This window comes from Microcaecilia unicolor, chromosome 3 (assembly GCF_901765095.1).
Source record: "Microcaecilia unicolor chromosome 3, aMicUni1.1, whole genome shotgun sequence".
In the NCBI taxonomy this organism is placed as follows: domain Eukaryota; kingdom Metazoa; phylum Chordata; class Amphibia; order Gymnophiona; family Siphonopidae; genus Microcaecilia; species Microcaecilia unicolor.
The window spans coordinates 179,480,406-179,507,288 of record NC_044033.1 but is presented as its reverse complement, the minus strand read 5'-3'; the positions used below and the strand labels follow the sequence as shown (position 1 = coordinate 179,507,288).

The 26,883-nt window shown below is 44.0% G+C and overlaps 1 protein-coding gene across 1 annotated transcript in view; it reads right to left on the bottom strand.

The window, feature by feature from the left end:
• The window catches only part of STAT6 (signal transducer and activator of transcription 6), a 221,814-nt gene extending 213,701 nt beyond the window's left edge, over positions 1–8,113 (bottom strand). The window contains exon 1 of the mRNA XM_030196653.1: positions 7,295–8,113. The gene's annotated coding sequence lies outside the window, so the exon portion shown is untranslated. The remainder of the gene's footprint in view (positions 1–7,294) is intronic.
• Between the last annotated feature and the right edge of the window lie 18,770 nt (positions 8,114–26,883).

Here is a 26,883-nt window from a genome sequence, read left to right as displayed (position 1 = left end):
GTAGGAAACTTTAAAGAAAATGGACAAGCGTTTAGACAGAGGAAAACAGATGGAGAAGAGACGGCTGAGGGGAGATATGATAGAAGTGTATAAAATAATGAGTGGAATGGATCGGGTGGATGTGAAGCGACTGTTCACGCTATCCAAAAATACTAGGACTAGAGGGCATGAGTTGAAGCTACAGTGTGGTAAATTTAAAACGAATCGGAGAAAATTTTTCTTCACCCAACGTGTAATTAGACTCTGGAATTCGTTGCCGGAGAACGTGGTACGGGCGGTTAGCTTGACGGAGTTTAAAAAGGGGTTAGATAGATTTCTAAAGGACAAGTCCATAGACCGCTATTAAATGGACTTGGAAAAATTCCGCATTTTTAGGTATAACTTGTCTGGAATGTTTTTACGTTTGGGGAGCGTGCCAGGTGCCCTTGACCTGGATTGGCCACTGTCGGTGACAGGATGCTGGGCTAGATGGACCTTTGGTCTTTCCCAGTATGGCACTACTTATGTACTTATGTAGATTGCAATGGAGAGCAGTAGTAAACAATTATAAATCTAAGTTATCCTACTTTATATCTTTGATTAGGAAGTAAGGATGTGATGTAAAAAATTATCACATTGAATAACTTAACCAACTCATCAAAGTTATTATCCACTGATAACTCTCCCCTTCGGCTGAGGATCATGCCCTATTCATGCCCTATTCTTTACTACTACTAATCATTTCTTTAGTGGTACTAGACATAGAGGGGCATAATCGAACAGCGCTGGCGAAATCGATGGCCGGCCATCTTTGGGGCCAGCGCCGCAAGCGGGCGGAGCCAAGCGTATTTTCGAAATACGCTTGGCGCCGGCCAAATCGCTCGCCGGGTTTATAATAGGATCGCCGGTGGATCGCCAGGTTTAGATAACATGGCCGGCTCCAATCAGCCATAATGGAAACCAGACCCAGACATCTCAAACCCTGCGAAATGCAAGGCATTTGGCCGTGGAAGGAGCCAGCATTTGTAGTGCACTGGTCCCCCTGACATGCCAGGACACCAACCGGGCACCCTAGGGGGCACTTAAAAAATCTTAAAACAAAAACAAAATTAGCTTCCAGGTGCATAGCACCCTTCCCTTGTGTGCTGAGCCCCCCAATTCCCCCCAAAACCCACTGCCCACAAGTCTACACCATTACCATAGCCCTAAGGGGTGAAGGGGGCACCTACATGTGGGTACAGTGGGGTTTGGAGGGCTCAACATTAACCACCACAAGTATAACAGGTGGGGGGGATGGGCCTGAGTCCACCTGCCATAAGTGCAGTGCACCCACTAAAACCTGCTCCAGGGACCTGCATACTGCTGTCAGGGAGCTGGGTATGACATTTGAGGCTGGCATACAGGCTGGCAAAAATGTTTTAATTTTTTTTGTGTGTGGGAGGGGGTTGGTGACCACTGGGGGAGTAAGGGGAAGTGATCTCCGCTTCCCTCCGGTGGTCAGTTGGGTCTCTTTTTTGAGGCTTAGTCCTAAAAATACATGGACCAAGTCCGGCTGGCGAAATGCTCGTTCGAGCCAGCCTTTTTCTTTTCATAATAAGGTGAAGCCGGCCATCTCGTGAACCCCGCCCCGCCCCCCTTCCTGCCTTCGCTACCCTACCAACACGCCCCCTTGAAGGTTGGCCGGCGCCGCAACAAAAAAGCAATTGGGGACAGCCAAAATCAGCTTTCGATAATACCGATTTGGCCTGGATTGAGAGATCACCGGCGATCTCCCGATTTGTGTCGGAAGATCGCCGGCGATCCCTTTCAAAAATAAGCCTGATATGCAGCCCTGTACACGTATGCAGGTACTTTCTCTGTCCCCTAGAGGGCACACAATCTTTGTATCTGGGGCAATGGAGGGTTAGTAACTTCCCCAAGGTCACAAGGAACGGCAGTGGGAATCGAACCCAGGATTCCAGGATCAAAGCCCACTGCAGTTTTACCCTTCTTTAAGGGTAAAACTGATTAAATCAGCCATCCTTATTCCTTGTCCATTTGACTTAACAGATTTAGATGATCTCTTCTGAAAATAATGGAGGCATAGTGTCAGAAACTGGGCCTCTTTTACCCCTCCTTCCCAAATTTTAGTTACCGTGTATTTGAAAAAATACTCCTCTACTGTTCCTTGGACAACTGCCCAGTATATCTAATAATAAATGCCTCAGAAAGTTATATTAAACAGCTAACCCCTCACTGTCTGGTATACAGCTTAACACCTATTTGTAAGAATTTCTCTTTAAAGACCAGTGATGTAAGTAAATACCTCTAGTAACTAAGGTGATGGAAGAAATATTTAGAACATTATAATACCCTACATGAATCTCAATCCAGTTTTAGTCGTGGTTACAGCACGGAAACAGTTCTGGGGACCTTGCTATCAGAGGACAGATTAATCATGGTAAAAGGGTTCATTTAATGCAATTTGATATGTCAAGTGCATTTGGTGATCATGAAATCCTGTTGAACTTAAGCCATTATGGTATAAATGATTTAGGAAGAGTAGTTCCAGGGTTTCCTGATGAATTGTTCTTAACTTAAAATTAATAAACTTTGTTCTCTTTCCTGGGTCCTCACTTGTGGAGTTCCCCAAGGTTCACCAATTACCAATCCTGTTTAATATTCTTCTAGCCTCCTTTTGTTATAAACTCTTCAAAATGGGCTTTCACCCTTTTATTTATGTGGGCGATAAATATTTCTATATCCTGTTTACGGGAGATTTTCAGGGATCAATACCTGATATCAAATGTGGGTTAGACATTTTAGAGTTTTGGGCATCGATTGTTCAAATTAAAAGTTAACAACTGGCTCCCAGGTTCTTGGATCCACTGACCAGACTTGGTTGTGTGCGGAGTGCTGTTCCGCTGCTCCCAAGGATTGCTTGATAGTAGCCATCGGTTGAGGTTTACAGCGGGGCATTGCCATATGGTATGTGCATCCTGCCCCTCTCCCCCCCCCCCCCCCCCAGCTGCCCTTGCTTGGTGCTTCCCCTGGCCTCCCCTGCAGCTCCAGACAAATTGGAATGAGTTTGTCTGGTTCAGTTTTCCCCTGTGTAGGAATTTAAGCTGCTTTAAAAGAAAAAAAAAAAACGAAAACTGCTTTTGCAGTCTTTAGAGGCACAGCACACCCAGAGAAACAAGCAGGGGGTCAGCAGGAATGCCAAAGTCCTGGGCAGGGGCGTAGCCTTGGGCGGGCCCAGGCCCAGCCACTTTCCCTCCAGGCCCGCCCACCCAACATCCCCCGGGGTTTAAATCTTTTTTTTATCTCCGTCGAAGCGGCCACGTCATTGAAAGCCCTGCCCATCAAGCCTTCCCTTCGTGAGTTCGTTCCCTCAGAGTCTCGCCTTTTGACATCATTTCCTCTTTTCATGAGGGCAGGACTCTGAGGGAATGAACTCACGAAGGGAAGGCTTGTTGGACAGGGCTTTCAATGACATGGCCACTTTGATGGAGGTAAAAAAGATTTAAACCACCTGTGGCAGGAAGAGAAGGGGGGATGTTGGGGGAGAAGAGGGCGGGCAGGTGGATATGAATAGAAGGGGAGGATGGGGGTGAAGGAGAATCGCTGGACATGGATGGGAGGGGAGGGCAGAGGAGAGGAGAATTGCTGGGTATGGATTGACCGGGGGGCAGGGGAGAGAAGAGAATTGCTGGGTATGGATGGATGGAGGGGGGTAGGGGAGAGAAGAGAATTGCCGGGGATGGATGGATGGATGAAGGGCAGGGGAGAGGAGAGTTGCTGGACATGGGTGGATGGAGGGGAGGGCAGGGAGAGAGGAGAATTGTTGGACATGGATGGAGGGGAGGGAAGGGTATGACAGGAAGGCGATGCATAAGGATGGAGGGAAGAGAGAAGAAATTCTAGACATGGATGGAGGGAAGACAGAGGAAGGAGATGTACATGGCTGGAGGGGTAGGGAGAAAGAAGAAATGCTGGACATAGATGGAGGGGAGGGAAGTGAGATGAACATGAATGGAGGGGAGAGAGGAGAAATGCTGAACATGGATGGAGGAGAGGAAGGAGATGAGATGAGGGAAAAGGAAGAGAAGAGAAAAACTGCTCATGGATGGAGAAAATAGGCAGAAGCTGGATCCACTGGACAGTCAAGTCTGCGGAGGACCCAGCTTTTACTTACAGATGTAGGGCAAGAAATGAAGAAGAAAGGAGGAAAGTAAAGAAATAAATGGAAAGGAAGCCCTGGAAACAGAGTTAAGAGGACAGATAACAGCAGAATCGGATACTGGGCCAGCATGATCAGAAAAACAAAGTCACCAGACAAAGGTAGAAAAAAATCATTTTATTTTCATTATAGTGTTTGGAATATGTCCACTTTGAGAATCAGGTGCTCAATGTTGTTTATATTTATTTATTTATGGCATTTTATCCCACATTAAACATGAATTAGATTGGAACCTGGGATCATTTAATTTTTTTTTCCTGGAGAGAGTAATGCATTGCCCCCCCCCCCCCCCCACCCCGGGCTCTCTCCCTGGCTATAGCCAGCTCTGCAATTTTGAGGGGAGGTGGAGCGGGGAGAGAGCGTGTTGTTAAACATTTACCAGCACACCACTGTCTAGTGCCCACCCATCCAACCTGTTGGCCCACCCAAAAATTGCCTTCTGGCTACGCCACTGGTCCTGGGCCTATGGTCAGCCCATGTGGACAGGCAGTACTCCTGGGCATGCCAGATAGCCAGGGCTGTGAAAGTTAGTAGTTCAATACATCTGCCAGCTCCCTGTGCCCCTCCTGTGATAGACCATCTTCGGTAAAGTTCTCGGGGGAGGGGGGAAGGTCTGGAGGAGCACTCGGGTGTCTCTGGAGACAACTAAAGAGATAGTTGAACCACGGTCCTATTTGGTTTTCAGGTGGAACAGCAGCCATTTTGAATGCAGGCAGTATTTCTCATACTATAGCGTCTCTGCAGCAGGAGTTTGCACAGCCCCAATGGTCTTGTGGGGTCAGGAGTGGTTTCTACTGCCTCCTAGGTCCATCCTCGGGGAGGAGGGGGAGGGTCCCGATGGGGCCCCCTAGGCCACTGAATTCTGGTTGATTCCATCATCTATTTTTAGCTGTTTAAACCTGCTATAATTGCAGAGACTGGTTTCCTTCCACTTCCATGGGCTTCCCAGAGGCCCACTAGGGGCTCCTTTCTGGCAGCCTCAAGGGGGCTCCGGTCCTCACAAAGGTTCCAATGGGGGTGGACTCCACTTTTGGAGGTGTGAGAGGCCTTAGGGTTCTGGTTCTGGGCCTGTTCTCCTCTGTCAGAGGAGGAGTGTTCTCCCTATCCTGCTCTTTCGGCAGGAAGAGCTTCCTGCATGATGGATTCAATGTTAGAGGCCCTCAGCTGCTCCAGGGCCCAGAGGTCTGACCCAAGAGTGTCCCCATTTTGGAGGTTCTAGCAGGGCACCCAAATCATCTTCCACTTCGGGATGCTAGTGGAGTTGGCGTCCACAGAATGAGGGTCCAGGGTTTTAGACCAACTGTATACTTTTGCCCCCAAGGTGGATTCCCTGGTTGCAGCTGTGACAAAAGAAACAAAGTCGTTCAGCTCTCAAGAAGCTTCAGAAAAGCACAGTGGGGCAGCAGTTCAAGTTCAGCTTTTACACAGACACTGCTAGTGCGCAGGCTTCTGTTATGGAGGTTTCAGGGAAAAGGTAATACAGCATTGGTTTTGGCTGCCTGAATCTTCTAAAGTTTCTCACTTGGGGTGTGGTACTTTCTTCTCTGATGTTGTGTGTGGCTAGTGCACCTTCCTCCTGCATTATGAGTGGTAGGCCAGAGATGACTCTGGGTTCGCCACTGGACTATCCAACCTATTTAACAGGAGAACCATATGAAAGCTGCAGTCTCTTCCCCACTGTAGATAAGAGAACATGCCATATACATACTTTTTTTTGTATTATCAGATTTAAACATCTTATTTAAGGGTTTATTTATTAATCTGTAAAGTGCACTTCATTTTTTTTTAAATTGTGGCTCCTCTTATTAACCTAATAATGGATATTATTGTGCATTGCAAGTTAGTAAGTAGAATGTCATACTATGGGCTAGATTTGTAGTGAGGAGGAGAAAGTAAAGAATAGAAGCTCCAACCACTAGTTGGCATCTCAGTAATCCAGGGTTCCTTTCAAACTTGACCTGGTGACTTGCACAGGCAAATAGGTTTGGAGGATAAATATGCATGTAAATATCCATGTATTTGGAGACCCAGTAGATGCAAAATACATCTCACGTGTAGATATTCTGAAACCCCAATTACTTGCAGAAGTCACCAGGACAACTTTGAAAAGTCCTGCTACAGTATAGCTGTTAACCAGCAAAACAAGTCTCTCTGTTCCTTCTCCCACACCTTTGCAGAAAGCTAGAATGAATGAACAAACTCCTATCCCCACGGGGTTTTTTGCATTCTTTCCTGTCCCCGTACTGTCTATGACTGTCAGGCTGTCAGGGGTTTGGGTCCCCCGTCAGCACAGGTAGTCGACAACGGCAGCGGGGTGCAGTTTTTGGCGCGAAGAGGGGGGTCGCAAGGTTAGCAGAAGGGGGGTCCAGGGGGCCATAATGCGGGGGTGACAGCTGATTCCGAGGCAGGGGGAGGAGTAGGGAAACACGCTCCGCGTTTCCCTACTCCTCCCCTTGGTTTCAAATCAGCTGTCATTGATGTCATTGACGTCAGTGCGTGCCTGCCTAGCAGACCACCTCTGAGGGAGGCATGGTCCCTGGCACATTCGAACGTTGGCGTTGAGAATTATTATATAGGATTATTGTGTCGCAAAATGCTGTCTAAAAGTCAAACTATTTCATCACATTCTTCCAGAGGGTTAGCGGAACTCCAGGTATTTACAAACCCCACCAGGCCCTGATGTTCTCTTGCAAAAGCAGCGCCATACGTTCATGCATGATGAAGAGACCCTCTTAAGTTGTTGGGGGTTTTTTTGGTGTGTGGGGGGGTGCTTTTAATCAAAATACTTTTTGGAAGACATGCTCCCTGCCGGTTGCACTGTGGGTCTAGCTGCAGGGTCTGGGTCTTAGCACGTGCAAGGGATCTTTCGCTGCACAACATCAAAATGGGGGGGAATTCTGCCAACTTGATCAGCGCTGCTCACTCTTGGAAGAGCCACAGCCCACCCCGTGTGGCGGCAGTAGTGCAAGGCTCTTCCTTCCTTTGAGAAAAGAAACAACTCTGGGTACGGGAAATTGGACATGTTTGCCAGTCCTAAGCACGCACCTTCTGCAACAAGACAGAGAAAATTCTCCAAAATCTGGAAAATGAACTTACCCCCCAACAGCAAACAAATCCAGCACAAACACACTCCGATCTCCTGTTAAATCCACTGACCCGGCTCGGCCCTTTAATCCATGCACTCTACTCCAGAAATTCTTCTCCGTCTTCCTGGTAGGGTAACTGCTTTAGCTGGTATTTGTAGAACAAGCCCTCTGAAATGTTCATACTATTTCCTGATATGGATCCGATGGGTTTCTTTTTCTAGATAGTTTTTGATTGGTGTAGCAACGTCGGGAAGAAGAGGAAGAGATTACTAGGAGAGGAGGAGTACGGGAGGGAGCAGCACAGTTCCTCCTAGTGAGAATACAGTTATTTTTCTCCCCTGCTTCTTTTGAGTGTTGAGAGAGATTAATTATAGCTCCAATGCTGGGCGAAAATATATCTCATAAAGAAGCAAAATACAGTAAGGGTTATGCGCCCACTTCCTCTTGTGCACTCAACCCCGTGGCCTTTGTGTTTCCTTCTCCCTGGTGTCAGAAGTTATGAGCCAGTAATAAAGTACACAGGGGCGGAGAAATGCAAAAATGGGAAAGATATTTCTTTCAGGGGCTGGTGTACTAGCATTCCAAGCTGGTGCTGTTTCTATAGTATTACTTTAAATTCCTTTCAAGTTCAAAGGACATTTGTTAATGTTTGGCTATATCGTTGAGGGGCACCACTTCCCACATAAACACTGAAACTTCTCATAGACCTGATTCTTAAGTAAAAACGGCCCCACCCTCCATGAGTGGCAGTGCTTTCCTTAGCTTAACATTGTCTTGCAGTATTTAGAGCATTGCTTTATTTTATTTTATATTTTTTGCTACTTTATGACTGGAGGGTGATGAGTGGAGGAGATATCTAGTGGTTAGTGCAGTAGACTTTGATCCTGCAGAACTGAGTTCGATTCCCACTGCAGCTCCTTGTAACTCTGGGCAAGTCACTTAACCCTCCATTGCCCCTGGTACAAAAATAAGTATCTGAATATATGTAAACCGCTTTGAATGTAGTTGCAAAAAAAAAAAAAACCCTCAGAAAGGCAGTATATCAAGTCCCATTTCCCTTTCCCCTTTTTATGTACACTGTAACTGTCACTTCTTTTTCCAGCACAATGCTGCCAAGTTCCCTGTCATTTACAATCCAAGCTTGGGCTACCTGTAACAAGGCTGCTTACCCCTCAAATTTCCTCGGGGTCCAGGCTTCCCTGACCCGCTTCCCTGACCCACTTCTCCCTCTTGGCAGGAAGAGAGGTACAATTTACCCCCTGTTGAATTGCCTACCACTGTTAAACTGATGCTTGCTGTTCACGTTTTGACCTGCATCTGGACAGAGCCTGAAGTGGCTAGCAGCTGGAAATGGTTTTGAAAACAATGGGTATGACTGTAGGAGATATTCTGGCTATGGATCAAGAAGAGGTGTTTTTTTTTTTTTTTTTTTGGGGGGGGGGGGGAGATGGACAAGCAGGTAGGTGGATTTCCAGGAGCTCTGCACAGCTTTTTTGTGTTGGGAGTCTGTGTGGGTGCATTTGTTGTTATATCATGAAGACAAGTAATAGGGGCATACATTATTATTTTTTTAATCATCTTTGTCTAAAATGAATATTTCCTAATGTTCAAGGCAATTATGATTGTTTGGTTTCACCTATTCATCTTTTAGATGTGCATTGTTCACATTGGGTGAATCTCTTCATAAAGGCGGTTGTAATCTTGGGCAAGTCACTTAACCCTTCATTGCCTCAGGTACAAACTTAGATTGTGAGCCCTCCAGGGACAGAGAAATACCCAGTGTACCTGAATTTCACCTTGAGCTACTACTGAAAAGCTGTTAACAAAAAATCCAAATAAATAAATCCCAATAAATAAACTTTTAAGTATGCAAATTGATTGTGAATGTCGACTTTTTTTTAAGTCTGAGTATCTTCATTTAAGAAAAAGTACAGAGTTATAAGATAGAACTGTAAACCATGACAATGTGGACATTTAGGTGTTACACTTAAGCTGTGATACAGCAACCATTTAATCTTGAATTAGAGTAGACAGTTTGATTTTGAAACAGGCCCTCGGCTAGTAAATCAGGAGACAAGAGGCAAATGATTCCGAAAGCAGGACACCTTTATTGCTAGCAATGAACAGTACTGAGTTCAGTCTCAGGATACTGCCCCCCTGAGCGTCATCTGACATTCGGTCTTATACAAATTAGTGATCATGCGCATAAAACACACCATACGTCACACATACACATGCGCAGTAATTGCACATGCGCAATACATTAGTAGTTCCCACAGAGAAAAGATACGTCAGTTTCATAGCTTTCACAGAAATTGTTACTTTGCAAGAAAATGTAACTTATTGCAGTGTTCCAGCACGTTCGCACAATACAGCCTCTATGCATAGATCACGAGACTGCTTTGGCAGAGCCTGCTGCCTTCCCTACACTCCTAACTTGCTGACTACTACAATTTGTTATCTAGCTGCTGGTTAGCAAATACACACTACTAGTAAAAGTTCAAACTGCACAGGTTCAGGTCTTAGTCTAGGCTCATTATATGAAAGCTGAGATCTTGGTACAAAGCAAAGGTGCAAGTGTGAATGCAAAGTCCAAATAGAAAATCCTGTTAGTGCAAAAGTTCACAAAAGTCCAGTAGTTATTCAAATGTGGAGCATGCCACAGGTAAGGCAAAAGTTCATAAGTGTTATGCACAAGGGCGGAGGTCATCTTGGCAGTCCCGTAGATGCTACATTACAGTCGTCCACTCCTACAATTTCTTAGCAATATAAGCTTAAAATCTGTAAGCAGTACATACTAAATTCTACCAAATATTATAACAATATTTAGGCAGATTTTTCCATGAGCTCGGAACAATTTTGAGAGTGTGAGAGAGAGTAATGTGTCCTATAGGGAGCATTCATGTTGAGTTACAGCAGGGGCGTATCTGAACTTCAACGGTAGGGGAGGCCAGAGCCGAGGAGAGGGGGCACATTTTAGCCCCCCCCCCCCAGCGGCACTGACCCCCCCCCCCCCCGCTGAAGACGACGACGACGCCACCACTCCCCCCCCGCCCGACTACTTTAAACCCCCCCCTCCTCCCGCCGTCGCACCTCACCTCCCTTTGCTGGCGGGGGCTGGCCCGCCAGCCGAAGTCTCCGTCCTTCCTTCCGTCACTCTGCCGTCATGCCTCACTTCCCTTTGCTGGCGGGGGACCCCAACCCCCACCAGCTGAAGTCTCCGTCCTTCCTTCGTTTGGGTTTGGTGGTTTCTGACGTCCTGCACGCTGCACGTTGTACGTGCGTGCGTGCAGGACGTCAGAAACCACCAATCTCAAACAAAGGAAGGAAGGAAGGACGGAGACTTCGGCTGGCGGGGGTTGGGGTCCCCCGCCAGCAAAGGGAGGTGAGGTGCAACAGCGGAGTGACGGCAGGAGGAGGGGGGTTGAGAGTCTCATTGGTAAGGGGGTCCAGGGGCAAATCTGCGGGGGCCAGGCCCCTGTGGCCCCATAGCAGATACGCCCCTGAGTTACAGTGGTTTGAAAACAAATAGATCTTAAAATTATATGTTTATACTGAATCATACAGATGGAGTTCCAATAAGTTTGAGTATAGGTACATTCATATAATAAATGCTTTTAAGAACTCAAGTTTTTTGTACAGTACCAGCAATTCTGAGATATAGCAGAATTAATGCAGTGCAATTTAATGGGAGTCTATTAAGATCTGTGCACCAGGAAGTACATGGATGGAGTTATGCTAACAGATCAAGACATGCCAAGTCACATACATTCAGCATGTTACACATGCAATTAGGCCCCTTCTCCAGCTCATACGCTTAAGGGGCCTAATCTCATGCATTGGGTCCTCTCCCACCCCCACTGCAATCCAGTACCTCTCCTGTCCTTTTAAGTTCTTCTTGCAGTGTGGGCACCTTCAACAACAGCACAGTAGTTTGTCAATGGAGGCTTTTCCTTGCTGAAGGAAGGCCCCAGGATTGGCTGAAGCAGCTATTGATGAGTACCAGGCTGCTTCAGCCAATCCCGGGGCCTTCCTTCAGCAAGAGTGGGCCACAGCTGCAGGAAGGCCCCCGGGATTGGCTGAAGTAGCCTGCTCTTGTGCTGAGGGGAGGGCAAAGCACAGCTTAACTGCAGTGCAGCAAGAAAGAAGAACATAAGACATACCGGATGGGATGGGGGAAGGACAACGAGGGAGAGAGGTACCAGATGGGAGGAGTACAAAGAAGGAGAGAGGTACTGCATTGTGGGGGAAGGGGCAATGAGGGACACAGGTGCTGCATTGTGTGTGTGTGGGGGGGGGGGGGCAAGGAGGGAGAGAGGTGCTGGACAGGGAAATCAGGTAGGGAAGTATACAAGTATTGACATACTGGGACAGACCTAAGGTCCGTCAAGTCCAGCATCCTGTTTCCAACAGTGGTCAATCCAGGTTACAAGTACCTAGTGTTTTTACTAGCAAAAAAGGTGCCGGGACTCAAATGCTATGGCCACGCTTCAGGGGTGAAGTGATCACTGATGGACCCATCCCACAATAGCCAGGCCCCCTGCAACCAGTCACAAAATCTATGACAAGACAGAATTGGTGTGTAGAGCCTGAGCTCTTTCATTAACACTTGGGCCCCATGGGTCAATTTTAGCAGACAGTGGAAAAGGTGCCGGTACTCAGTACCCCCAAGTACCCCCTCAAAAAAAGCCTTGCCTAGCAAGACCTCAAAACAGTACAATACATTTTATGCCATTATCCTAGAAATAAGCAGTGGATTTTTCCCAAATCTATCTTAATAATAGTTTTATGGACTTTTCTTTTAGGAAGCTATCCAAACCTTATTTAAACCCCGCTAAGCTAACTGCTTTTACTACATTCTCTGGCAATGAATTTGAGTTTAATTACACATTGAGTGAAGAAATATTTTCTCCAATTTGTTTTAAATGTACTACTTTGGGACGCTCGTAGCTCACCAAAGAGGCGGCAGCGGTTCATAAAAGTCTGGGGGGCCTATTTGCAAAAAATATCTCCAAGAGCACGGAGTCAAGTATTGAATGTTTTAGGTTAGATCGGGTGCATGGAAGAGATGTGATAGGGATGAATGTGTCGAGAACTTGTGGTAAGCCGTCACGACTGGAAGTTAAAGGTGTGATGAGTGGAAGAGGAGGTTGGAAGCCTCAATTCTTAATGTCATGTTCGCTACAGTACCCACATGAGAAGATTGGGATATCAAGTTGTTGTAGGGGGGGTATGTTCTGTGTCTTATCACATGCTCAATTACTACTAAGTGGTGCTATAGTGAAGAGGATAGGGGATAGGTAAGAGGGAGGGAGTTGGGGGAGGGGTAGGGGGGAAGAAAAGGTTGACTGGTACGGGATAATGTTTAATTGGCATTGGGAGTGCTGTCGAAAGGTATGTTCAAGTTTTGAGTTTGATTTGTTGCAAGTATATAATGTCATAATATGAGTAAATCCTAATGGCAAATATTAACAAGGGTTCAATGAACATGTATTCCACAGTGGTGACCTACTGCGACGGGGGGCTATAAGAGCCAAAAGCCCCTTGCGCATTTTTGTTAGCAAGACATCAAAGGAGTGGGGCACTGTTGGAAGTTTTTTTTTTTTTTTTTTTTTTTTTTTTATGACATAGCAGAGTTTGTTATGTGGGCGACCTTATGCTCTATAAAGGATTAAGTGGGTTAGAGATTTAATATGGGTAAGCACTTGTTGGAGTTTTTGCATAACGTTGGGATTGGAATGGGGTTGGGGTATAGGGAAGGGAAGGGTTGGGGGGAGGGAAGAGAAAGTGGGGGGGGGAAGAAAATGTATGGAATTACATGTTCAAGAAATGTTTCACTGTGATTTAACTGCTGTATTTGATGTTATTCCATCAATAAAATAGATTTAAACTAAATGTACTACTTTGTAGCTTCATTGCATGCCCCCAGTCATAGTATTTTTGGAAAGAGTAAACAAGCAATTCACGTCTACCCATTCCGCTCCACTCATTATTGTTGGATTATTTGTAGTAAATAATTAGCAGATTTTAGTACACACAGCTTCAGCTTTAGAAATGTTAATTTCTTTCTTCATCTCTCTCTCATTCACCCCTGAATAATTCACTGCTGAGTCACTTTAAAGTTGAAGTAACAAAACATCTGTTTACTCACAGTTTGTAGTTAGATTATAATCAGACAGGCTTATATATACATATTACTATACATTTGTCTTATCAGCTCCTTCCATGTGCTTAGATGGTAATGGATGCTCACACCACCATAGATCCTCTCAGGTTAGGAGAGATCATGAGCTCCATGTGCTCCATGTGCTGCATGTGCTGCATCTAACCCCCACAGGAAGTTGCATAGCTGTGTGACCTCTCTAAGTAATTCACATCAGAGGTCACAGAGTAATCACAGAGAAATAATAGGTGACAGGCAATGCATGTAAAATACAATTACATTCCAACAAACCCCTTCTCATGCATAACTGTCATGCAATTATTTATTCATACAAAGTCCAAGCTTTATACGCAGATTCACAAAATGTTCTCTGGGTAACGGTTTGGTCATGATGTCAGCTGTCATCTCACTGGTGTGACAATAGTGTAGACTGATGACCCCTTCTTTCGCCAACTCTCGCACGTTGTGGTATTTCGTTGCGATGTGCTTGGTGCGTGACTGAACCTTGTCATTCTGTGACAGTCGGATGCAGCTCTGATTATCTTCCATTATCTGGATTGGTCTCTTTTCAGCTATTCCGAAATCCAGCAAAAGTTTTTCAATCCACATCAGTTCTCTGCACGCTTCCGATACGGCCACATATTCAGCTTCTGTAGAAGACAGACTCACAATACTTTGTTTATGACTGGCCCATGAAATTTGTACATTTCCATACATAAACACATATCCACTTGTGGATTTATAATCAGAATGATCCCCTGCCCAATCTGAATCACAGTAACATATTAGTTTTGGATTACTATTGGCTGAAATCTTTAATTTACAATCAATGGTACCCTTTAAATACCTTACCATCCTTTTAACTGCAGTCCAATCTGATTTGGTAGGTGAGCTGACCCTTCTGCTCAAAATTCCTACTGCATTTGCTATATCAGCCCTGTATGTGGTAGCTAGATATAAAAGCTTACCTATGGCTGATCTATATTGGATGTTATCTGGTAAAGGTTCTCTTACTGTTTCATCCTTCAGAAAATCAGTGATCATGGGAGTGCTTACAACTTGGGCATCTTGCATACCTAAACTTTCAATAAGCTCATTTATTTTCTGCTTCTGGCTTAGAAGATAAGAACCATCATTTTGTTTCTCAATTTCTATACCAAGATAGTATGACACATTACCCAGTTCTTTTATCTCAACATTGAGGTTTAAACACTTTACAATGTCCTTGTACTCTTGCTCACTTTTGCTTGCAATGAGCAGATCATCAACAAAAGCTAAAATGTATGCATATTGTCCATTTGTGCACCTAGTGTACAAGCATTTATCTGCTTCACCTTGCTTAAATTCTAAATTTGTCAATATTTCATGCAATTTATCATTCCAACATTTTGCACTTTGCTTTAATCCATAAAGACCTTTGTTTAATTTACACACTAGCTGTCTTTGTTTTGTATTTATGAAACCTGTTGGTTGTTCCATGTACAAGTCTTCAGTTATATCTCCGTGAAGAAACGCTGTTTTCACATCAATGTGGTTGACTTGCATGCCTTTTGAGACTGCAATGCTCAGAAGTGTTCTGATTGTCGTGTGTTTCACTACAGGTGCAAACACTTCATCAAAATCTTCTCCATATTTTTGAAGATATCCCTTTGCCACTAATCTGGCTTTATACCTTTCCACTTTTCCTTGTGCATTCCTTTTTAACTTGAATACCCATTTGCATCCTATAGCTTTCTTGCCAGGAGGTAATTTTGTAAGAATCCAAGTATTATTTTTATCCAATGCATCAATTTCTTCTTGTGCAGCTTTACGCCATTCAGCAGCCTCTTCTGCTGGCATTTTCTCAATCTCATCCCATGTTAAGGGCTCTTGAGCTTCTGCTGACTTTGTTAGGTAAGACAGTCTTGGGGGTGGAACACCTTTGTTTTCCCTGGATGAGCGTCTGACAACAGGTTGGTCTGACCTTTCCGCATCCTCTAAATCTGAGAGTTCTTCTCCAATTGATTCCCCTTCTCCAACTGTACTGTCTTCTTCAATGATCCTTTCTGTGTCTGCTTCCTCTGCCTGTTCCTCGTTAGATACAGATGAGTTGCTTTCAGACATCTGCCTTGGTATGGCATTTATATACACTGGCATGTCTATTATGGTTCTAGTTTCATATTCTGGATGATAAGGCTCATCTGGGATAATCCAGCCTTTATCAACCCTTTTGTTTTCATCAAAATATGTAACATGTCTTATGCCAACAATGCCAGTTTTCAGATTCAAAATTCTATATCCTTTGTGTCCTGGAGCATAGCCAACTAAAATGCCCCTTTCTGTTGTGGAATCCAGCTTATGCCTTCTTTGCTTTGGTATATGAGCATATGCTGTACTTCCAAATGTTCTTATGTGTGACAGGTTTGGCTTCCTACCATGCCATGTCTCATGTGGTGTGCGCTCAGCGCCTTTAGTTGGCATTCTGTTTTGTAGGTACACTGCTGTGAGAATGGCTTCCCCCCATAGTCTTTTAGGGAGATTGCTATCTGACAGCATACATCTGGTCATTTCCACAAGTGACCTAAATTTTCTCTCTGCAACAGAATTTTGCTCTGGTGTATAAGCTACTGTTGTGATATGTTGAATGCCTTCTTGTTCTAGAAATGTGCGCATGCTTTGTGAAGTGAACTCACCACCATTGTCGGTCTGAAGAACCTTTGGTTTTCTTTCAAATTTGTTGCTCACCATGGCTACGTATTTCTTCAGCATGTCTGTGACTTGACTTTTCTCTTTCAGCAAATAGGCCACACAATATCTAGAGAAATCATCCAAGAATATTAGCACAAATCTGTTATTTCCCAATGATGGGATATTAAACGGTCCACATAAGTCACTGTGTATTAAGTCCAGCACTTTATTACTCCTATTTCCTGTGTATGCAGGAAATGAGGGTCTCACACCTTTTTGAGTAACACAGTCTATGCATTTCTCCATTTTACCAGCATCTGCACTTATCTGAATGCCGGTGGCCAGTTGCTTACTGTAAAGATCCTGGATCACCTTAGAATCACGATGTCCCAGGCGGCGGTGCCAGATTTCCAGACTACATTTACCATCATTCTTCCTTACTTGCACCATATGTGAGGCTTCACCTGAAATGCTCAGTTTATAAACATCATTATGCATAAAAGCTTCAGCATACACTTCATCATTTTTAGAGATTGTGCACTTACTGTTTTCAAAATGAATCACAAATCCCTTCTTATCTAATGTAGATACACTAAGCATATTACAAACTGCTTGGGGAATATACAAGACATCACTTACAGGAATTTCTTTAACTTCATTAGACACTTTGCATTTTAAGAATCCAATACCTTTTGCTTGGATCTTAGCAGTCCCTGCGTTTGCAGTTTTAAGAATACCTTCCTCTGGACACATTTCCTGAAAGAAATCCTTACAATTGGTTAAATGGCATGTGCTCCCTGAATCCAAAATCCAAGTACTTTCATTTGAATTATTATTTACCATAGTCAAAGATTTTTCTGCCATTAGAAAGCCCTTGTGTTTATCTTTGTCCTTCATACATTTCCTGGTTTGAAAATTCTTTAGTTCCATTGGCTTAGGTGAGCTAGAGGGAGTGTTTTGTGTTTCCTTACACCATTTAGATACATGTCCCTCCTTTCCACATAAGTAGCAAATCAGCTTGCCCTTGGGTGGAGTTTTCCCATAGCTCCGCCTTCCTCTGTTCTTTGCCAAGAAATTTGTTTCATTTCTCTCTGACTGACTTTGAGAACACATCTCCTCAGAATCATTTATTATGCATTCCTGCCTTAGTTTTGATGTTGCCTGTTCAAAAGATTGCCCTTCAATGGCCTCATTTACAGACCTAAAAACATCAAACTTCTTTGATAGTGAGGTAAAAAGAAATGCTCTTTTCAATGCATCACACATGGGAATTCCAGAAAGTTCTAATTTTTGAAATGAAGACATAAGATGCATAATGTGATCATTACATTTACTTTTATCCCTTAATTTGGTTTCATTCAACTCTGCCAGCCAAATTGGTTGCTGCTTTGCATATGTAGTTGCATACATAGTTCTCAGTTTATATAAAATGTCCTTTGGTGTATCTTTTCCCTCCACTAATATGGCTTGTTTCTCTGAGAGAGCTTCCAAAAGCATGCACTTCACATAATAGTTTGCATTGTCCCATTCAGCCATATTTTCAGCTGTTCTGTCTTGGTCTAAGCATATATTTAATCTTTTTGCTCGAAGGAGACATATGAATCTTAGTTCCCACTGCCGGTAATTAAACTCAGTTAATTTAGGCACCTTGAGAGAATAGAAAAATGGTGAATTTCTTCCCTCAGCCATTTTCTTAGCCTTCTGTCTGCTGTGTGGGGGGAGAGAGAGACAGACTGAATCTTTCCTTTAAAACTTAAGAGAAAAATGTGGCCTTTTTTTCTGCCTGGTAATATTTCTCTTCTTTTTCAATTCCTGGCCCTGGGCCCATAACCCTTTTGTTGGATTATTTGTAGTAAATAATTAGCAGATTTTAGTACACACAGCTTCAGCTTTAGAAATGTTAATTTCTTTCTTCATCTCTCTCTCATTCACCCCTGAATAATTCACTGCTGAGTCACTTTAAAGTTGAAGTAACAAAACATCTGTTTACTCACAGTTTGTAGTTAGATTATAATCAGACAGGCTTATATATACATATTACTATACATTTGTCTTATCAGCTCCTTCCATGTGCTTAGATGGTAATGGATGCTCACACCACCATAGATCCTCTCAGGTTAGGAGAGATCATGAGCTCCATGTGCTCCATGTGCTGCATGTGCTGCATCTAACCCCCACAGGAAGTTGCATAGCTGTGTGACCTCTCTAAGTAATTCACATCAGAGGTCACAGAGTAATCACAGAGAAATAATAGGTGACAGGCAATGCATGTAAAATACAATTACATTCCAACAATTATTTTATAGATCTCTATCCTATCTCCCCTCAGCCTTCTTTTCTCCAAACTGAAGAGCCCTAGCCGCTTTAGCCTTTCCTTGTGGGAAAGCCGTCCCATCCCCTTTATCATTTTTGTCACCCTTCTCTGTACCTTCTCTAATTCCACTATATCTTTTTTGAGATGCAGTGACCAGAATTGCACATAATATTCCAGGTGCAGTCATACCATGGAGCAATACAAAGGCATTACAACATCCTCATTCTTGTCTTCCATTCCTTTCCTAATAATACCTAATATTCTATTTGCTTTCTTACCCACCGCCCCACACTGAGTAGAGGGTATCAACGATGACACCTAGATCCCTTTCCTGGTTGGTGACTCCTATCATGGAACCTTGCAATACGTAGCTATAATTTGGGTTCCTCTTTCCCACATGCATCACTTTGCACTTGCTCACATTAAACATCATCTGCCATTTGGATGCCCAGTCTTGTAAGGTCCTCTTGTAATTTTTCACAATCCTCTTGCGATTTAACAACTTTAAATAACTTTGTGTCCTCAGCAAATGTAATTACCTCACTAGAAACTCCCATCTCCAGATCATTTATAAATATGTTAAAAAGCAGCAGTCCCAGTACAGACCCCTGGGGAACCCCAGTATTCTCCATTGAGTATACTGACCATTTAACCCTACTCTGTTTTCTGTCTTTTAACCAGTTTTTAATCCACAATAGGACAGTACCTCCTATCCCTATACTTGGGGATAGCTCTAGAGCACTCGCTAATGTTTATAGTTTTTAAAATATATATATATTGAATAATTCTCCACCAGTTGCCGATTAAAGCAACAAGATTCACAATTGCAATGAATTAAATATATATATATCTGTTGAAATGCAGTATTCTGTACTGCAAGATTTAAAAGCATCCACTCAGGACACCAAAGACCATATATTTAGCTTCAAAAGCGTTTATTAAGTTACAATTTTAGCAATTAATGTTGCAGCGAGAGATAAGAGTCTTACAGAGAATCTGTGCTTAAGTAAGGTAAATATGAATTATTAGTTACTTACAAGTTCTTATTACAAAGCTGAGTGATGAGCACATGGCACATGGTTACAGGAGAGAAGGGTAGAGCTGTAGGTCCCCAGAGCAGCAGATCCCAAGAAGAAGCAGGTCCCAAGCGCGTGAGCTGGGCTTTTCCAGGCTTTTTATACAGTCTGTTTGCAGGGAAATATGAGTGCATGTCCTGTGTGCATTTGCTTCCTGGTTTGCACTGGATAATTTGCAAGGCGTTATGGTTAATGTAGTCTGTTCACATGATCACATTATAAGTCTTTCCTTTCTGCATATGTCCTGGCGTCTTCCTGTCTGATAGCTGATGGGAGGGGGCAGATATACAGTGGTGGAAATAAGTATTTGATCCCTTGCTGATTTTGTAAGTTTGCCCACTGACAAAGACATGAGCAGCCCATAATTGAAGGGTAGGTTATTGGTAACAGTGAGAGATAGCACATCACAAATTAAATCCGGAAAATCACATTGTGGAAAGTATATGAATTTATTTGCATTCTGCAGAGGGAAATAAGTATTTAATCCCTCTGGCAAACAAGACCTAATACTTGGTGGCAAAACCCTTGTTGGCAAGCACAGCGGTCAGACGTCTTCTGTAGTTGATGATGAGGTTTGCACACATGTCGGGAGGAATTTTGGTCCACTCCTCTTTGCAGATCATCTCTAAATCATTAAGAGTTCTGGGCTGTCGCTTGGCAACTCGCAGCTTCAGCTCCCTCCATAAGTTTTCAATGGGATTAAGGTCTGGTGACTGGCTAGGCCACTCCATGACCCTAATGTGCTTCTTCCTGAGCCACTCCTTTGTTGCCTTGGCTGTATGTTTTGGGTCATTGTCGTGCTGGAAGACCCAGCCACGACCCATTTTTAAGGCCCTGGTGGAGGGAAGGAGGTTGTCACTCAGAATTGTACGGTACATGGCCCCATCCATTCTCCCATTGATGCGGTGAAGTAGTCCTGTGCCCTTAGCAGAGAAACACCCCCAAAACATAACATTTCCACCTCCATGCTTGACAGTGGGGACGGTGTTCTTTGGGTCATAGGCAGCATTTCTCTTCCTCCAAACACGGCGAGTTGAGTTCATGCCAAAGAGCTCAATTTTTGTCTCATCTGACCACAGCACCTTCTCCCAATCACTCTCGGCATCATCCAGGTGTTCACTGGCAAACTTCAGACGGGCCGTCACATGTGCCTTCCGGAGCAGGGGGACCTTGCGGGCACTGCAGGATTGCAATCCGTTATGTCGTAATGTGTTACCAATGGTTTTCGTGGTGACAGTGGTCCCAGCTGCCTTGAGATCATTGACAAGTTCCCCCCTTGTAGTTGTAGGCTGATTTCTAACCTTCCTCATGATCAAGGATACCCCACGAGGTGAGATTTTGCGTGGAGCCCCAGATCTTTGTCGATTGACAGTCATTTTGTACTTCTTCCATTTTCTTACTATGGCACCAACAGTTGTCTCCTTCTCGCCCAGCGTCTTACTGATGGTTTTGTAGCCCATTCCAGCCTTGTGCAGGTGTATGATCTTGTCCCTGACATCCTTAGACAGCTCCTTGCTCTTGGCCATTTTGTAGAGGTTAGAGTCTGACTGATTCACTGAGTCTGTGGACAGGTGTCTTTCATACAGGTGACCATTGCCGACAGCTGTCTGTCATGCAGGTAACGAGTTGATTTGGAGCATCTACCTGGTCTGTAGGGGCCAGATCTCTTACTGGTTGGTGGGGGATCAAATACTTATTTCCCTCTGCAGAATGCAAATAAATTCATATACTTTCCACAATGTGATTTTACGGATTTAATTTGTGATGTGCTATCTCTCACTGTTACCAATAACCTACCCTTCAATTATGGGCTGCTCATGTCTTTGTCAGTGGGCAAATTTACAAAATCAGCAAGGGATCAAATACTTATTTCCACCACTGTACATATCTGAGGTAACTAGCAAATGGTTTGACAAGCAAATGCCTTGTTTATGGTTTTCCTTTGAAGTCTTTGTCGTACCTCATGAAAGACTCGAGAGGAAATTGAGAAATTGTCGTTGGTGAGGCCCCACCTGGAGTATTGTGTTCAGTTTTGGAGGCTGTATCTTGCTAAGGATGTAAAAAGAATTGAAGCGGTGCAAAGAAAAGCTACGAGAATGGTATGGGATTTGCGTTACAAGACGTATGAGGAGAGACTTGCTGAACTAAACATGTATACTCTGGAGGAAAGGAGAAACAGGGATGATATGATACAGACGTTCAAATATTTGAAAGGTATTAATCCGCAAATGAACCTTTTCCGGAGATGCGAAGGCGGTAGAACGCGAGGACATGAAATGAGATTGAAGGGGGCAGACTCAAGAAAAATGTCAGGAAGTATTTTTTCACGGAGAGAGTAGTGGATGCTTGGAATGCACTCCTGCAGGAGGTGGTGGCAATGAAAACGGTAACGGAATTCAAACATGCGTGGGATAAACATAAAGGAATCCTGTGCAGAAGGAATGCACAGGAGCTTAGTCGAGATCGGGAGGTGGGGCTGGTGGTTGGGAGGCGGGGATAGTGCTGGGCAGACTTATACGATCTGTGCCAGAGCCGGTGGTGGGAGATGGGACTGGTGGTTGGGAGGCAGGGATAGTGCTGGGCAGACTTATATGGTCTGTGCCCTGAAGAGCACAGGTACAACTCAAAGTAGGGTATACACAAAAAGTAGCACATATGAGTTGTCTTGTTGGGCAGACTGGATGGACCGTGCAGGTCTTTTTCTGCCGTCATCTACTATGTTACTATGTTACTTTCCAAATGCCTTCTGAAAATCCAGATACACAATATCTACTGGCTTACCTTTATCCACATATTTGTTTACCCCTTCCAATAAATGTAATAGATTGGTGAGGCAAGATTTCCCTTCACTAAATCTGTATTGGCTTTGTCTCATTAATCCATGCTTTTGAATATGATCTGTAAGTTTGCTCTTTATAATAGTCTCTACCATTTTGCCCAGCACTGACATCAAGCTCACCTGTCTATAATTTCCCAGATCACCTCTGGAAACGTTTTTAAAAATCGGCATTATATTGGCCACTCTCCAGTCTTCCAGTACCATGTTTGATTTTAAAGATAAATTACATATCACTAACAATAGTTCTGCAAATTCATTTTTCAATTCTATCAGTACTCTGGGATGAATACCATCCAGTCCAGGCAATTTGCTACTCTTCAATTTGTTAAATTGTGCCATTATATCCTCCAGGTTTATAGAGATTTCATTCAGTTTATCTGACTCATCAGCATTGAATACCATTTTTGACACTAGTTTTTCTCCCAAATCTTCTTCTGTGAAGACTGAAGCAAATAATTTATTTAATCTCTCCACTACAGCTTTGTCTTCCCTGAGTGCCCCCTTTCCCCTCAGTCATCTAGCGGTCCAACTGATTCTTTTGCCGGCTTCTTGCTTTTAACATACCTAAAAAATTTTACTATATGTTTTTGCCTCCAACATAGTCTTTTTTTCAAAGTCCCTCTTTGCCTTCCTTATCAGTGCTTTGCATTTGACTTGCCATTCACTATGCTTTTTCTTATTATTTTTAGTCATATCCTTCTTCCATTTTCTGAAGGATTTTCTTTTAGCTCTAATAGCTTCCTTCACCTCACTTTTTAAACATGCCAGCTGTCGTTTGGTCTTCCTTCCTTTTTTTTTTTAATAGATGAAATGTATTTGGCCTGGGCTTCCAGGATGGTATTTTTGAACAGAATCCACATCTGATGTAAATTTTTGACCATCACAGCTGCTCCTCTAAGCTTTTTTTTCACCATTCTTCTCATTTTATCATAGTCTCCTTTTTGAAAGTTAAATGCTAATGTATTGGATTTCCTGGGTGTACTTCAGAGCCAGTATCAAATCTGATCATATTATGATCACTGTCCTCAAGAGGCCCCAGCAACATTTCCTCCTGCACCAGATCATGAGCTCCACTAAGGACTAGGTCTAGAATTTTTCTCCTCTTGGCTCCTGTACCAGCTGCTCCATAAAGCAGTCCTTGATTTCATCAAGGAATTTTACCTCCCTAGTATGCCCTGATGTTACACTTAGTCAATGTCGGGGTAATTGAAATCACCCATTATTATTGTGTTGCCCAGTTTGTTAGCCTCCATAATTTATGATAACATTTCCACATGTGTCTGTTCATTCTGACCAGGTGGACGGTAGTATACGCTTATCACTATCCTTTTGCCCTTTACACGTGGCATTTCAAACCATAGGAATTCCAAGACGTGTTCTGTTTCCTGTAGAATTTTCAATCTATTTGATTCAAGGCAGTCCTTAACATACAATGCTACCTCTACCAATTCGATCCACCCTATCACTATGATATTATTTATACCCTGGTTATATCCTTCTACCAGGTCCCAGAGATGCCTATTATATCTAATTTTCATGTAGTGCAATATATTCTAATTCTCCCATCTTATTTTTTTGGCTTCTGGTATTTGCATATAGACATTTCAGACTATGTTTGTTGTTCCTATTTACAACTTGCTCATCGGTTGACAGTGTTAATTTGCAATCTTTTGTCTGCTTTTTATTTATAGACACCTGTTCTACTATGGTCTCTATTGCAGCCTAGCTATTGGGATACCCTATCTTCCCTGTTTTAGTGATATCTTTGAAAATACCTTGTTCCAAACCATGTGCTTTTGAATGACTGTCAGCCTTCCCCCAGTTTCTAGTTAAAAAGCTGCTCTATCTCCTTTTTGAATGCCAAAACCAGCAGCCTGGTCCCACCCTGGTTAAAGTGGAGCCCATCATTTTTAAAATGTTGCCCAGTTCCTTACAAATCTAAAATTCTCCTCCCTGCACCATCGCCTCACCCACACATTGAGACCCCAGAGCTCTCCCTGTCTCTTGGACCCTGTGCGTGGAACGGGGAGCACTTTGGAAAATGCTACCCTAGAGGTTCTGGATTTGAGCTTTCTACCTAATAGTCTAAATTTGGCTTCCAGAACCTCTCTCCCACATTTTCCTATATGATTGGTACCCACATGTACTATGACAGCCGACTCCTCCTCAGCATTATCTAAAATCCTATCTAGGTGAAGCGTAAGGTCTAAATGCTTAATAATTGAATCACCAACTACAACAGCCGTCCTGACCCTTCCCTTCTGGCTAGTAGCTCCTGAAGACACATCCTTGGTGTGAGAGGATATTGCATCCCCTAGTGTATTGGTCCTGTCTACAGGATTACTTCCAGCTGCACCAGGGTGATGCTCTCCTTTCAGAAGACCTCCCTCCTCCAAGTCAGCTCAGGGGCTGCCAGACTGGAGGTGGGACTTCTCTACAATGTTCCTGTATGCCTCCTTTATGTACCCCTCTGCCTCCCTCAGCTCCTCCAAGTCTGATACTCTGGCCTGAAGAGAACAGACTCATTCTCTGAGAGCTAGGAGCTCTTTTCATTGAGCACACACATGACCTCTCACCAACTGGGTGATAATCATACATGTGACACTCAATGCAAAAGACTGGATAGCACCCCTCTCACTGCTGGACTGCTGTCTGCATCTTAGTATTATAGAGTTTTTTGTAATTAAAACTTCTTAAGGTACTAGGGATATCAAATGAATATAAAGAGCCTTAAGATGATATGGTGTAATTTGAGGCATATTTTCAAAGCACTTAGCCTTCCAAAGTTCCATAGAAACCTATGGCACTTTGGAAGGCTAAGTGCTTTGAAAATATGCCTCTTTGTAATTTATTTAGTGTTTGCTTCTCAAAAACTAATTAAATATAATTACAATTCTAATGAAAACTCTCCTCTTGTTGTCCTAAGTGATTCAATGAGGGAGATGAGGAAGAGAGGGGGAGCAGAGAGAGAAAAAGGTGCTGGACTTGGGGAGGGGGAGGGCAAGAAAGGAGAGGTGCCAGGATCTGCCGGGAAAGAAGGAAGATGGAGAGTTGCTGGTCCTGAACAGGTCAGAGCAGGAGTGAGGGAAGAGAGAGGAACACTTGAAGGACCCCTGGGGGGGGCAGAGGGAGGGAAGGGGGGAGAGAGAGAGAGACAGGAGGGAAGGAAGAAAGAGAGGTGCTGGCACGTGGGAGGGGGGAAATAGGGACACAGCAGAGTTATGTTGGACAGGGCAAGAGATGCTCAACATGGCGGGGAAGACAGGAGTGATGCTGGGTCAGATAGTGTTAAACTGTTTGTGAGCCCTTGTACTTAGGCCGAGGCTTAGGAAGGACCTTGGCCAAGGCCTAGGGTGGGCCAAACAGGCGCTAAGCAATACCCCAACCACAAAGCCCCACACTCTCAGGACTAGCACCACCAGAAAAGGGAGGTAGATCACTCAGGCGGGCCTCAAGGCCGAACGGGAACCCACTCATACAGAGTCCAAGCGTACGGGCCTCACGGCCGAACTGTAACCGAGTCATACACTAGGGAAGGGAAAAAGAACAACGAGGGGTCCCAAAAGGGACTGGAGCACATGCAACGCACACAGCGCTAGCTAGAGACACAAGGGAAGGGCAACAGACAAAAAGCTGGCAGGTATAGGCTATGACCAGGGAAAGAGAATACATACAAAAGCTACACCAAAACACAGGTAGCAGAGGCAAAGCCCACAGGGGAAAAGGGAAAGCCAAAGACAGGATGGGACACAGACTCAAGAGCGAAGCTCCACAGGAACACTCTAGGCTGTATCATACAGCACTCAAATACACTAAGCTGTGCCACACAGCACCCAATGGAAAAGGGAAGCCACCTATAGGAATACAGCACTCAAGGATAAAGGGAACCCACTTATAGGAACACACAGGACTGTGCCACACAGCACTCAAGGGTCAAGGGAATCCACTCACAAGAATACACAAGGCTGTGCCACGGAGTCAAATAACAGACGCTAGAGACAAAAGGAAAAGCAAGCAAACAGGGAAAGCCATCTTTACGTACACCAATCAGATAAGGAGCAAAGCTCACAAGAATCAGGAGACAAACACAGCAGACAAAGAGTTAAAGCAGGCTAAGGGGAAGGGCTGTTTTCAACACTCAAGTCAGGAAGAAGCAGGGCTTACACTGCAGTCAAAGGTTTAAAGCTAACAAAGGGAAAACACAAACCATGTTCGTACCAGAACTCAGCAGCACACAGAGACAGAACAACAGAGCACTCATAAGGTGCAGGGAAGCAAGGTAATCAGGGAAAGCAGCTTAGCTAGGGAAACAAACAAGCATACCCTGGGAACAACCAACACACAGAGAAGCTACAAGCAACAAGAAGAGTAAGCAAACTCTTACAAAAGCATGGTATGCTACAAGCACAAACAGAGAGAGGGAAATAGGCTTCAGCTGACAGGAATCAACGTCAAAGCATAGACTGTAGGGAGAGGTAGGTTTAAATAGATCTGACTTCTGACATCTGCTGCCTCAGACAGCTCAATCAGAAGCGAGTCC